The following is a 12,453-nucleotide window of genomic DNA, read 5'->3' on the forward strand; positions in this document are numbered from 1 at the left end:
ACAATGTGTTTGTATTTTAAGCTAAGTTTTGTTACAAAATAGTCAAAAAGTTTAAAAGCATAAAATTTAATGAAGTAAAAACATTACAGTAAGTTAAAATTAATTACTGTTGAAGAAACATATATTTTTTGAGACAGGATCTTGCTCTGTCATCCAGGCTGAAGTGCAATAGTACAAATACAGCTCACTGCAGCCTTGACCTTCCAGGCTCAAGGGATCCTTTGACTTTACTTCCCAAGTTGCTGAGACCACACGTGCACACCATTATGCCCAGCTAATCTTTAAATTTTTTGCAGAAACAGAGTTTTGCTATGCTTCCCAGGCTGGTCTTGAATTTCTGGGCTCAAGTGACCCTCTTGTCTTGGTCTCCCAGTGTTACGATTACAGCTGTTAGCCACCACAAATTAAAAAAAAAAAATAAGTTTAGTGTAGCCTAAGTGTACAGTGTTTATGAAGTCTCCAGTACGTACAGTAATGTCCTAGGCCTAGACAGTCACTCACCACTTCCTCACTGACTCACCCAGAGCAACTTCCAGCCTTGCATTCTCCATTCATGTAAGTGCCCTACATGAGTGGATCATTAAAAAAAATCAATTATACTATATTTTTACTATAACTTTTCTAGGCTTAGATATATTTATATACACAAATACCTACCATTGTGTTACAATTGCCTATGGTATTCAGTATAGTAACACGCTATATAGATTTGTAGCCTAGGAACAATACACTACACCATACAGCTCAGGTGTGTAGCAGGCTGTACCATTTAGGTTTGGGTAAGTACAGTCTATGATGTTTGCACAATAAAAAACATCACCTAATGACACATTTCTCAGAATATATTTTCATTGTTAAGTGACCTCTGACTATATTTCTGTGAGATGTCTCCAGAAGAGATTAGCATTCAATTTGGTAGATCTAGTAAAGAAGATCCACCCTCACCAATGTAGGCAGACATCATCCAATCCCTCAGGGCTCTGATAGGACAAAAACACAGAGAAAGGGCAAATTTGCTCTTTTCTGGAGCTGGACACCCATCTTCTCCTGCCCTTGGACATTAGAACTTCAGGTTCACTGGCCTTTGGATTCTGAAAATTGCACCACCCAACTCCTTTCATCTTTGACTTCTTGGACTTAAACCAGGAGTCCCCCAGGTTCTCAGGCTTTGCGTCTTGTACTGAGAGTCACACTGTCTGTTTCTCTAGTTCTCAAGCTTTTGGAATCAGACCGAATCACACTATGGGCTTTCCCGGTTCTCCAGCTTGCAGATGGCATATTGTGGAACTTCTCCACCTCCATAATCACGTGAATCAATTCCCATAATACATCTCCTCTTCTATATGTATATTTATATATTCTATTGGTTCTGTTTCTCTGGAGGGCCCCAAAGCATCTGTTCTAGAGTGACAGAAATCATGGCATTGGTTTCCTCAGCTATAAGGGTTATTGGTCGACAAGGAAGTTAAGGAAATTTCAATTCTTCATTTTGATTTGTGTGGCAATTATATGGGTTTATATTTGTTAAAACACATCAAACTGTGCTTTTTATATCTGTGCATTTACTTTCATAAAATTTACTTCATTGGCCGGGTGCGGTGGCTCAAGCCTGTAATCCCAGCACTTTGGGAGGCCGAGACGGGCGGATCATGAGGTCAGGAGATCGAGACCATCCTGGCTAACAACGTGAAACCCCATCTCTACTAAAAATACAAAAAATTAGACCAGCTTGGTGGCAGGCGCCTGTAGTCCCAGCTACTCGGGAGGCTGAGGCAGGAGAATGGCGTGAACCTGGGAGGCAGAGCTTGCAGTGAGCCGAGATCGTGCCACTGCACTCCAGCCTGGGCCACAGAGCCAGACTCCATCTCAAAAAAAAAAAAAAAAAAAAAAATTTACTTCATTAAAAAGAATCCCTACAAGCCTTGGTGTAGGGGCTCATGCCTGTAATCCCAATACTTATACTCTGGGAGGCCAAGGTGGGAGGGTCGCTTGAGGCCAGGAGTTTGAGATCAGCCTAGGCAACAAAGTGAAACCTTGTCTTCCAAATAAATAAATAAAATAGCTAGGTGTGGGGTGTAGTCCCAGATACATGAGAGGCTGAGGCAGGAGGATCGCTGCAGCCCAGTGGGGTGAGGTTGCAGAGAGCCAAGACAGCACTGTTGCAATCTAACCTGGTCAACAGAGTGAGAACCTGTCTCAAAAAAAAAAAAAAAAAATTACTACAGATTCTTGCAGCTTAACATTGAAAGGGTAATAAGGAAATATTATAAACAATTTCGTGCTCGTTAATTCAATAACCTAGAAGAATTACACTAATTCCTTGAAGACTACAAACTGCCAAAATTCAACTAAGATAAAATAGATCATCTCAATAGCCATATAGGCATTGAAGAAATTGAACGTATAATTTGATAGCTCCTGCAAACATATCTCCAGAACAAAATGGTTCCACTGGAGAATTCTACTAAACATTTAGAGAAGAATTAATATCAATTCTAGGTAATCTCCTTCAGAACACAGAAGGGGAGGGAATATAACACTTCCCAGCTCATGTTATAAGACCAGTATTAACCTGATACCAAATAAGGCAAAGAAAATACAAAAATAAAACAAAAGACACCACAGAGACCAATATCCCTCATAAATATCACCACAAAAATCCTTAAAAAAATATTAACAAACAGATTCAGAAACATCTAAAAAGAATTACACAATTACACACCATAACAAAGTAGATTTTATACTAAGAGTGCAAGGCTTGCTTAACATTTGCAAATCTATTGAGGTAATCCTCCATATCAACAAAATCCAGATCTCTAGAACTTTTAGGTAATCTGTGAAGCAGTAAAAATTAGTCTGTCCTCAGATTTTACTTTTCCAATAGTAAATGTTGATAAAATCTCCTGTATTTAAATGGCAAATAAAATATGGTATATTCCTAATCTGAATTGTCTACAGAAAACACATTCTCATTCACATGTGCATGCACATACACACATCTTCCCTGGCACATAGATAATTGAAAAAAAGATACATTTTTCAAAAAAAGGTAATGCTTTTGGATAGTAGAATTATATGTGTGTTAAATTTTCAATATTTAAAATATATTTTCTACGATGGACCTGAATACATTTTTAGGTCCAGGAAAAAGTAAATAGTCTGAAGGGAGATACATATATTGGTATTTATCCCAAGTAATTTCATTCATCTCTTTTTGGATCTTGAAAATTACGTCACATACCAATATAAGCAATTCTACATAACAAGAAACACTATTGTAACAGATAATTTCCCTCAAATTTGTGACTCTAAAAGAAATTCTAAAGGACAATGCATGAGACAGTCAACTATTACAGCTTTAATACAGCTTTAATGCCTGACCACCAAGCCAGACTTAACGAGACTGTAAAATGAATTAACATTGACATATTGAAAAAAATGATAGAATTTCACGACAGTGAACTATTGTGGTCAAATCATAAGGGATTATCCTTTTACAATGTACCTTAAAAAACACCAACTTTCCATTATCACAAATTAGGTGCCTTCCATAGATAAATGCTATTATGAAAATACAAATGAAAAGTACATCTATGGCCATTTTTATACTAATAGCTCAGCATTAATATAATGTCCAGGAATCGGATGTAATTACAGTGAGAGCCCCGTGGCTTAGCTCTGCCACTGATTTCTTAAATAATCAATCTGAGAAGCTGAAATAGGGAGTCTGGGGGCATTTTTACCAAACAGAAAATTACATTTTCTTTAAAAATAACACATCAATTTATATTTTAAGTGGACAATAATGGATAAAGGATGCATTTGATGTCATAGCTTAGAATACCAGATGTCTCTTTTTCCACGTTAATGTGTTATGTATTTTCAAACAATTTAAACTCCCTCCAAACAAATATTATAGATACGACTTTATTCTTTGAGTGAAGGAAAGTGTGGAGACTAAAAGAAAAATAACTCTGAGAGTCTTTCTTTTGTGGATCCTACAGGAAACACATACACTCACACCCATACTCATACCTGTAGGATTCGGGTGTTAGCAGCATTTCCCTTTGTCCACAATAGAGAAAGAGCTGGAAGAGTTGGGAAAATAAAGTAAAAAGAGTCACTCACTTGAGAGAAAGAATCAGGGTTGTCACATACTTCGTTTACCTTCTCTTTCTGCTTTTAACTCATTTCTTCTACCCCACGGACCCTACACATACTCTAATAAATAACAATGGCATTAACATAGGCTAAAGCTCTTCTAGCTTCCCTGCTCTACCACAGGGGTGTAAAACCTAGAAACTACACTCCACAGACTCCCTTGCCAGCAGAATTCTAGTGAGATACTACTGATGAGACACACTTGCATGAGACTTGTAAGAAAGAAGAAAAGGGAAAGCCATTACTCTTCAGCTTTAGGCAGATCCTAGGCATTGGTAAATCGTAGAGATGAGGTTTCCCTTGTGGCATTTTGATGAAGTCTTACATATCAGCCACTCTGATGCTGCAGGTACCTGAGAACTTTGGTAGTGGTTGTCTACAATTCTTTTAAACTTTAGAGTTTCCCAAGAGAGGCCTTTCTGTCTCTCATTACTTTAACCTTTTTACAGTTGTAAACCTTCTAACCTCATGTAATAATTTTCTTTCTACTCAACATACCTAGAGACTTTGTTTTCCTGACCAAAACTCTAACAGACTTTTCCATAGAGAAGTTATTGATAACCTCAAACAATTTCTGGTTTGAGACGAAAGGAGCTTATTCCTTTCACCTCTTTTTAAAAATGTTCTTTTCTCTTAGGGAGCTAAATGGAATGAACAAATGAAACAACAGCTCACCCTGAATAAAATCATACCTTCAGCACTATTTAGCATCATGGAATATCAAAGCCCCCATTATCACAGTTTGAATATGTAAATTATTAAATCAATCATTGCAAAACAAGAATACAATATGGTGAAGTGGCAAGTTGATAGCTGAACCACACAAAAATCAATAGTAACTGATGTGTTTGGTCAACAAAACAGCAATTTTATATGGTTTGGCCTAAAAATAATATAAAATTGGAAATTATTTTCAATAGAAATGTGTTAATACTGACAGTCTCCAAAAGAGGTTACATTTCCATTTTAAACAACAAAAAATTAGCTGGGAAAATATGTGACTTTTTCACGTGAAAAACCATGTCAATGATATACATAACTCCACCCTCACACACATATTCCCTGTGATTGCAGAAGCATTTCTCCTTCTCTGGCCTCCTCTAGCTCTTGATGACCTGGGATCCCTTACCTGCCTGCATGCTCAGTCTTGCCCTTGGTTCTAGGACAGCCCAGGCTTAATGTAAGATGTGCTCCTATTACTTTCATCACACCCTAGCACTCCTCTGCACCGATCCCACTCAGCACCTTACATTCTGAGCCAGTGACTAGTGTCCCTCTGTGTTCTTAATTATTCCCCTCCAGTAATCTGGACTGCTGTTACATGTTGAGGTCCTGCCACTTGTGTGCAGACCCAGAAACTGTGTGATCAGGCTTGTGGTTATTGACACCCTGGGTCCCCTGTCACTTTGCTCTATCAAGACACCTTTTCCTTCATTTTGGATCCCATGGTGTTGATGGTTCTCCTATGGTGTTGCCCCAAATTATTTGAGGTTGTCCCGTGATGTTGACTAAGTATTACTCTAGCATTGTGCACAGTTCCTACCAAACTTCATAAATATTCAATGAAGAATACATTTTAAAAATCACAGGTTGTTCAGAGCAGGCCTAACTTAGTGGGAACCTAGCTAGGAACCTTGAAATAGCTAGAAAATTTACCTAGCGATTAAGGTCATGAAGATTTTGATTGAGATTACTTTTTAAACGAAAAATTTTAGACTTTGGCAGACCATCTGGAGAAGGTAGGTGTGGTTTTCATCCACATGCTGACACTGGCTCATCACACCCTAGCCCACCTTGCAGCTTGCAGACAAGAGGAAAGAAATGGAGGGGAACCACCTTCCTTTATCAAACAACTACAGCTGGAAGTTACATCTATATCACATCTGCCCACTGCCCACTGTCAGATGACCACTCTCATCTTCTAGGGAGTGTTGTGCAGCAATGCCATGTGCTGGGGACTTTCAAGATATTAGAAGGAGGCAGGAATACATTAGAAGGCATTTTAAAAGTTAAGGAAGCAAATGATGACGGCTTAACTAGTACTTCTCCATCATTAAAGTCATAGTTCTTAATCTCTTAAAAATTACTGAAGCCATTAAAAAGACCTCTGGTTATAGAGCCCATATCTGTTAATCTTTACCATATTAGAAACACAAAGTGAGAAAATTTTAAAACACAAGAATGCAAAAACACATACTCTATTAATCATCAGAGTGATAATATTACCACATGTTATATAGCTTCTGGAAAACTCGGCTGAATATTTGGGAGAGAATAAGAGTAGGATGAGCAAATAATATTTTAATATTATTATGAAAATGGTTTTGACATCAAGGATGCTCTGAAAAGGTCTTCGGGACACCCAGGGATCTCTGGATTGCAAGTTGAGAGAACCACTGGCCTAAAGGCTAAGGTCCTATCATTGGATATGGCAAAAAGAAATACATTTAGAGACTTTAAGGGATTAGAAATAACAGGATTTGATGACATCTTTCAATAAGACATAATTTACAAACACAAGCTTCCTTTAACATTAGTTAGGTTGTCATTGTTTCGAAGCTAACATTTAAGGTGCACTATATTATGTACTTAATACATGATTTCATTTAAATCTTACTGAAACATTATGACATGGTGCTGTTAAGGTTTTCCGCAGCCAATGTGTATGATGAACCTCGTGCAACTGGTGTAGCAAAAGATGTAAAATTTTCTGCCTAGCAACAACCAGAGCTCTTCTAAGACATGTAAAATTTTAAATAAAAGCTTCTGGCCCATGCCTTAGAAAAGACCCTGTGCCTCCAGGGAAGTGTTCTTCAAAATCAGTTTCTGATCTCTGTTGCTACAGAGACCTGACTTCACTGTTTCTCTTGGTTCTGATTCTGACACTGTTCCTGCTCTAGTTATTCAATATTGCTTACTGCTCAACTCCTGTTCCATCTGTTTCTCCTGACTCTATCTTTAACCTGGATTCCATTCTTATTACTCAGCTAAACTTAGTTTCTGAACACCTGTTCCAACTTTCCTCCCGTTGTTACCACTCTCTTCTGGTATGTGAACTGATTTTCCTATATTCCAGTTGGCAATCTGGTCCAATTACCCTCAGATATTCTGAAAATTTCTCTAGGCATTATTTGCAAGGAGACACCACAGTCATCCTCTGCTCATGGTCAGCCCAGAGTTAATCCTTTCGTTTTGGCATTAGCCCTTCTGGGTCTGACAGTGGAAGTGGAATCCTGCAGGAAGGGAAAGTGGGGCAAGGCCGAGGGCATAAATGTGTGTTTCGAATGCGAAAAAGAAAATTGCTTATTTGGAACTCTAGCAGTGGCCAATAGAGTATTTGAGGTTTTTGTTTGCTTGTTTTATTTCTGTCTTTCCACCAAGATACAATACCTATAGTGATATGTTATAATTATGAAGTGTATTATGAAGATTACATAGTGCTGAATGTTTAAAGTGATAGGGTAAGGTGAAAAAATCTTCCCGAAGCAGTGTCCTTACACAGCAATTTATGGAAACTAGCCATTTCATTAAGATTGCCACAGGGAAGAGGTTATTTAGAGTACTGCATTTGTTTTTGCAACAGAAAATGTGCAGGGGTCTTTAAAATACAATAACCAAAATAAAATTATCACAATTTTAAAAAATGAACAATAATTCAAGAACTAAATATCAAGTTAGTGTTTGCATTCTCTGATTATTATCTTATAAATGATTCATTTTCTGGTTTACATTTTGTTTGAATGAAGAGCCAGGTCTATACATTGCAATTGTTTAATGTATTTCTTAAGTCTCTTTAAATCTATAGATTCTACCTGTGTTTTTTTTTTTTTTCATCTCCTTACACTAATTTGCTGAAAAAATCATGTAGTTTTCTCATGGAATTTCTCACAGTCTGGATTTTGCTGATTGCATCTTGTAGGGTTCCTTGTATTTTCTGTGTATTAACTGTTAGACCTAAATGCATTATCATGGCCAAGAAACATTAAAAAAACTCATCACCACTGATCATTAGGGAAATGAAAATCAAAACCACAATGAGATACCATCTCACACCAGTCAGAAAGATGATTATTAAAAAGTGAGGAAACAATAGATGTTGGCAAGACTGTGGAGAAATAGAAACACTTTTACACTGTTGGTGGGAGTAAATTAGTTCAACCATTGTGGAAGACAGTGTGGCAATTCTTCAAGGATCTAGAACCAGAAATACCATTCGACTCAGCAATCCCATTACTGGATATATACCCAAAGGATTATAAACCATTTTACTATAAAGACACATGCACACGTATGTTTATTGCAGCACTATTTACAATAGCAAAGACTTGGAATCAACCCAAATGCCTGTCAATGATAGACTGGATAAAGGAAATATGGCACATATACACCATGGAATATTATGTGACCATAAAAAAGAATGAGTTCATGTCCTTGGCAGGGACATGGATAAAGCTGGAAGCCATCATTCTCAGCAAACTAACACAGAAACAGAAAACCAAACATTGCATTTTCTCACTCATAAGTGGGAATTGAACAATGAGAACACATGGACCCAGGGAGGGGAACAACATACACTGGGGCCTGTTGGGAGATAGGGGGGCAAGTGGAGGGAGAGCATTAGGACAAATACCTAAGGCATGCGGGGCTTAAAACCTAGATGACAGGTTGATAGGTGCAGCAAACCACCATGGCACATGTATACTCCTGTAACAAATCTGTACATTCTGCACATGTATCTTGGAATTTAAAGTAAAATAAAAAAATAAAGGTATTATCAGACCACTTCAGAGGTGGTGGTGTGTCCTTTCTCAGGAGTTATGTAATATCTGATTACAACTCCTTTTATATTCTTAGCTATTGACGGCCATTTTCTAGATCCATTAATTCATTCAGAATTGCAAAATGAAAATATCCTAATTTTAAAAACATTTCCTAGTTTATCAGCTGGAGCAATTCCATAAAGGGAAGTTTCCCTTATGATGTAATTGCCTGTCTTGAGGAATAGCTAATTACAGAGAGGCAGGATAAATGCTAGCTTCTCTTACTCCCTTCGGCCAATGAGAGCCTATTCATGTTGCCATTTGAACCCTTTTTACTAGACTTTAGTAGTAGTCTTTGACAGCTTTTTTGCTTTCTTACATGACAAAAATTTCCAGGCTTATCTCAGAATTTTCCTACCTTAGATTTGTAGGCATCCGTTTCTCAAAGGATTTCCGGCTCCATGTGGAAATAATTCATATTGCTGACCACAATGTGAACACTGGGGATGCTCAGAGCTACTGAATCCATCATTGTTTCTAGGCTTTTTAGCAAACAGACAGGAAATGTGTTTTTGGTTTTTTTCTTTTAAATATAAAGGCATCCTGAACTCATACTGCTACTTTTAATTCAAATTCAGTGCTATTGGTTATTTATTCAACCTGTTAATTCTACATCTTTATCTTCTTTTCTCTTTTTAAGACATGTTTCTAGGTTTTTTTTCCCTTACTGGAGAACTATAGTCAAATCATTGCATTCTTATGCCATCCTAAATAGTTCTGTATGGTTATGCTATCGACTGATATAAATTTAGATTTATTTATTTATCTTTGCTCTTGAATTTCAAGAAGTGTTTTAAAATTAATTGCTATCATTATTTAAAATATTTACATTTTCAAAATAAAAATGACAAAAAAAATGTTAAAGGAAGTCAAACTTGTATTTCTGCTCTTCACACTTTTATTTCTTCATTTCCACCTGTCCTCTCCACCTTTTTCTCCCTATCCTCCAAATGACCATACAACTTTGATCTACATGGAGACATTTTCAAAAGTGAAAGGAGGTTCTATTAATAACTATACTTCGAAAAAAAGAATAAACTGGAACTTTTCCAGGCAAATGTGGCATACATGTCATTCTGTCTTGAAAATATTATTTAAAAATTTAGTCTTTTTACTTAAAATATATAGGCTAATACATACACATTAGATGAAACCACATCAAATTGCAGATATTTCACTGCCTTTTAACCTAAAAAAAACAGCAATTTCATGCATTCGACATAAATATTCATGTCTCTTCTAGATAAACCGTGGCACACTCTACTGACTTTCCCCCACTTTACTTTTTCATTGAAATATATGCTGGAGATATTCCATAGTGGTAGATAAACAGAGTCTCCGTTTCTTTTACAGCTGCAGAGTCTACCTTGTATAGTTGGATCATTGTTTATTCAGGCAGTGGCTGTTAATGAAATTAGTTTTGTTTCTATATTTTTGGTTTTAAAAGTAGTAATGCAATCAATAGCCTTGTACATAATGTCTTTTCATGTTTTTGCCAATGTCAGTTTTGGGACAGATTCCTAGAAAGGAAATTGCTGAGTCAAACGACAACGTGTATGTGATTTTGCAAGAGGGGGCCAAATTCTTCTCCATAGTTGTCCTTTTTGCCTTCCCAGTAGCAACGTGTGAGAGGCTTACACATAGCCTTTTGGTATTTATCAGTTTGATATTTGGCATGAATATTCATTTTCCTGTGACATTGTACATGCTATGTTCTTTTGTAGAATACCTTCAATGTTTTTCTATACATAACAAACTTCCCCTCATGTGGGCTGCCAAGATATCTTTGGGGTACTCCCCATCAAGCATGGCCTGACTAAGGATACGTCCATCAGATTTGTATTGATATGCAATATATTTGGCACAAAACCCTCTTTGAAATTTTGTGGAATAATTTGTAATGGAGTCCACATTCCCTGTTCTCTCCTGCCAGATCATTCTTTAAGATTGTGATCAAATGTTGCTGCTTCTACGAAGCCTTGTCTAACTCTCTTCTCTTTCTACAGCATTTACAGGTACTTTTATTGTGAGGATAATCACACTGTGGTTGCTAGTGCTCTGCCGAGTCTTTAGCACAAATAAAGATATATTTCTGAAAGAGTACTGCAGACAAGGTATTATTAACTGATGGAAGACTTTGACATTTACAGTGAAGAGTTTTTGATCTAGAGAGCAATGGGGATCCACTGGAATTTTTTTCTTTTATATGTTTCTGTATATATGTTTTTGTCAGATTGAAAGAACAAATTACACTTGAGGTTGTATTTACATTTATGGCTGAATAAATAATGTTTGTCATTTTTCTTATTTCTATTTTGTCCACCCACTGTTACACTGTTGCTTTTATTAGATTAATTTCCAAAGTACATTACAGAGCATATGATCTTTCAAGGTTTTGTTCCACATGTGTTATGCATATTAACTACTCATTTCTATTAAAAATACTCATAAATTGAATCATATTACAAATAAGTGCTGTATCCTTAACTGAGCAATATACACACATACACATTTCTAATAGGTGATAGAAAGGCAAGAAGTTCTGAGAAATTTTAAGATTGTGATCAATATCACTTGGATGGTATAGCAGGAGTGGCAGAGAGAGGAACATTGCCTAAATTCTTCGCTTACTGGCCCCTTGTAGTTAGGCAGGACCATGTCACTAGTGCTGGCCAATGAGCAAAAGTGTGGTGTGCCATTTCTGGAGTAAGGGAAATGTATGTGCAATTTCTAATTTCTTTTTTCTCTTCCATTGACACTGAGGAGGCACCACGACCCACTGCACATTTGTAAGACAGTAAGAGCTCTGTTTTTCCGTTTGCATCTCTGAGTGACTACGTGGAACAAAATCCCCTACTGATGTGCCTGGGATATGGAACAAGGGTAACAATAAACTTTTATCACATTAAGTCACTGGAGTTTTGGGGTCATTTGTCACCGAATACAAACTAATACACTTGGTTTATGGAGAAAAGAACTAAGCTATAAAATTTAAATACTTGGAAGATTAGTGAACACACTTTTATCATTTTTAAATTTAAGTCAATGGTGATAATGTAATAGAACTTAAAATACCTTCGAAAGGTTTATTTTGAATAATGGAAGTAAAGTGAATACTTGGGACGGAAGTGAATAAGCAGTGATAGACAAGACTGAGGTCAATGATGATCCAGGTAAGAGCAGTCTGCCTGCTTGTTTATGTATCATTTCCTGTGTGACTAACACTGTTGGACTCTGGGGTTGCAAAGATAAACACAGTAGACAATATCCCTGCCCTAAAGAAGATTTTAGCCCAGAGAAAGACAGCTAATTAAAAAGTGAATAAATTAGATAAATAATCACAGATTTTTGAAAAGTGTTATGAAACAAATCGGGGGGAGGGGTGTTGTAAAAGAAAATAATGGAGGTGATTCAGGGGGTTGAGGACCATACTTAAATGAAGTGATCAGGAAGAAAACCTTTCTAAGGAGGT

At 36.8% G+C, this 12,453-nt stretch overlaps 1 long non-coding RNA gene across 1 annotated transcript in view; it reads right to left on the reverse strand.

Moving 5' to 3' along the window:
- The window catches only part of LOC105524242, a 176,244-nt gene that overhangs the window by 144,189 nt on the left and 19,602 nt on the right, over positions 1–12,453 (reverse strand). The window lies entirely within an intron of this gene.

Source organism: Colobus angolensis, unplaced genomic scaffold (genome assembly GCF_000951035.1).
Source record: "Colobus angolensis palliatus isolate OR3802 unplaced genomic scaffold, Cang.pa_1.0 Scaffold492, whole genome shotgun sequence".
Lineage (NCBI taxonomy): Eukaryota > Metazoa > Chordata > Mammalia > Primates > Cercopithecidae > Colobus > Colobus angolensis.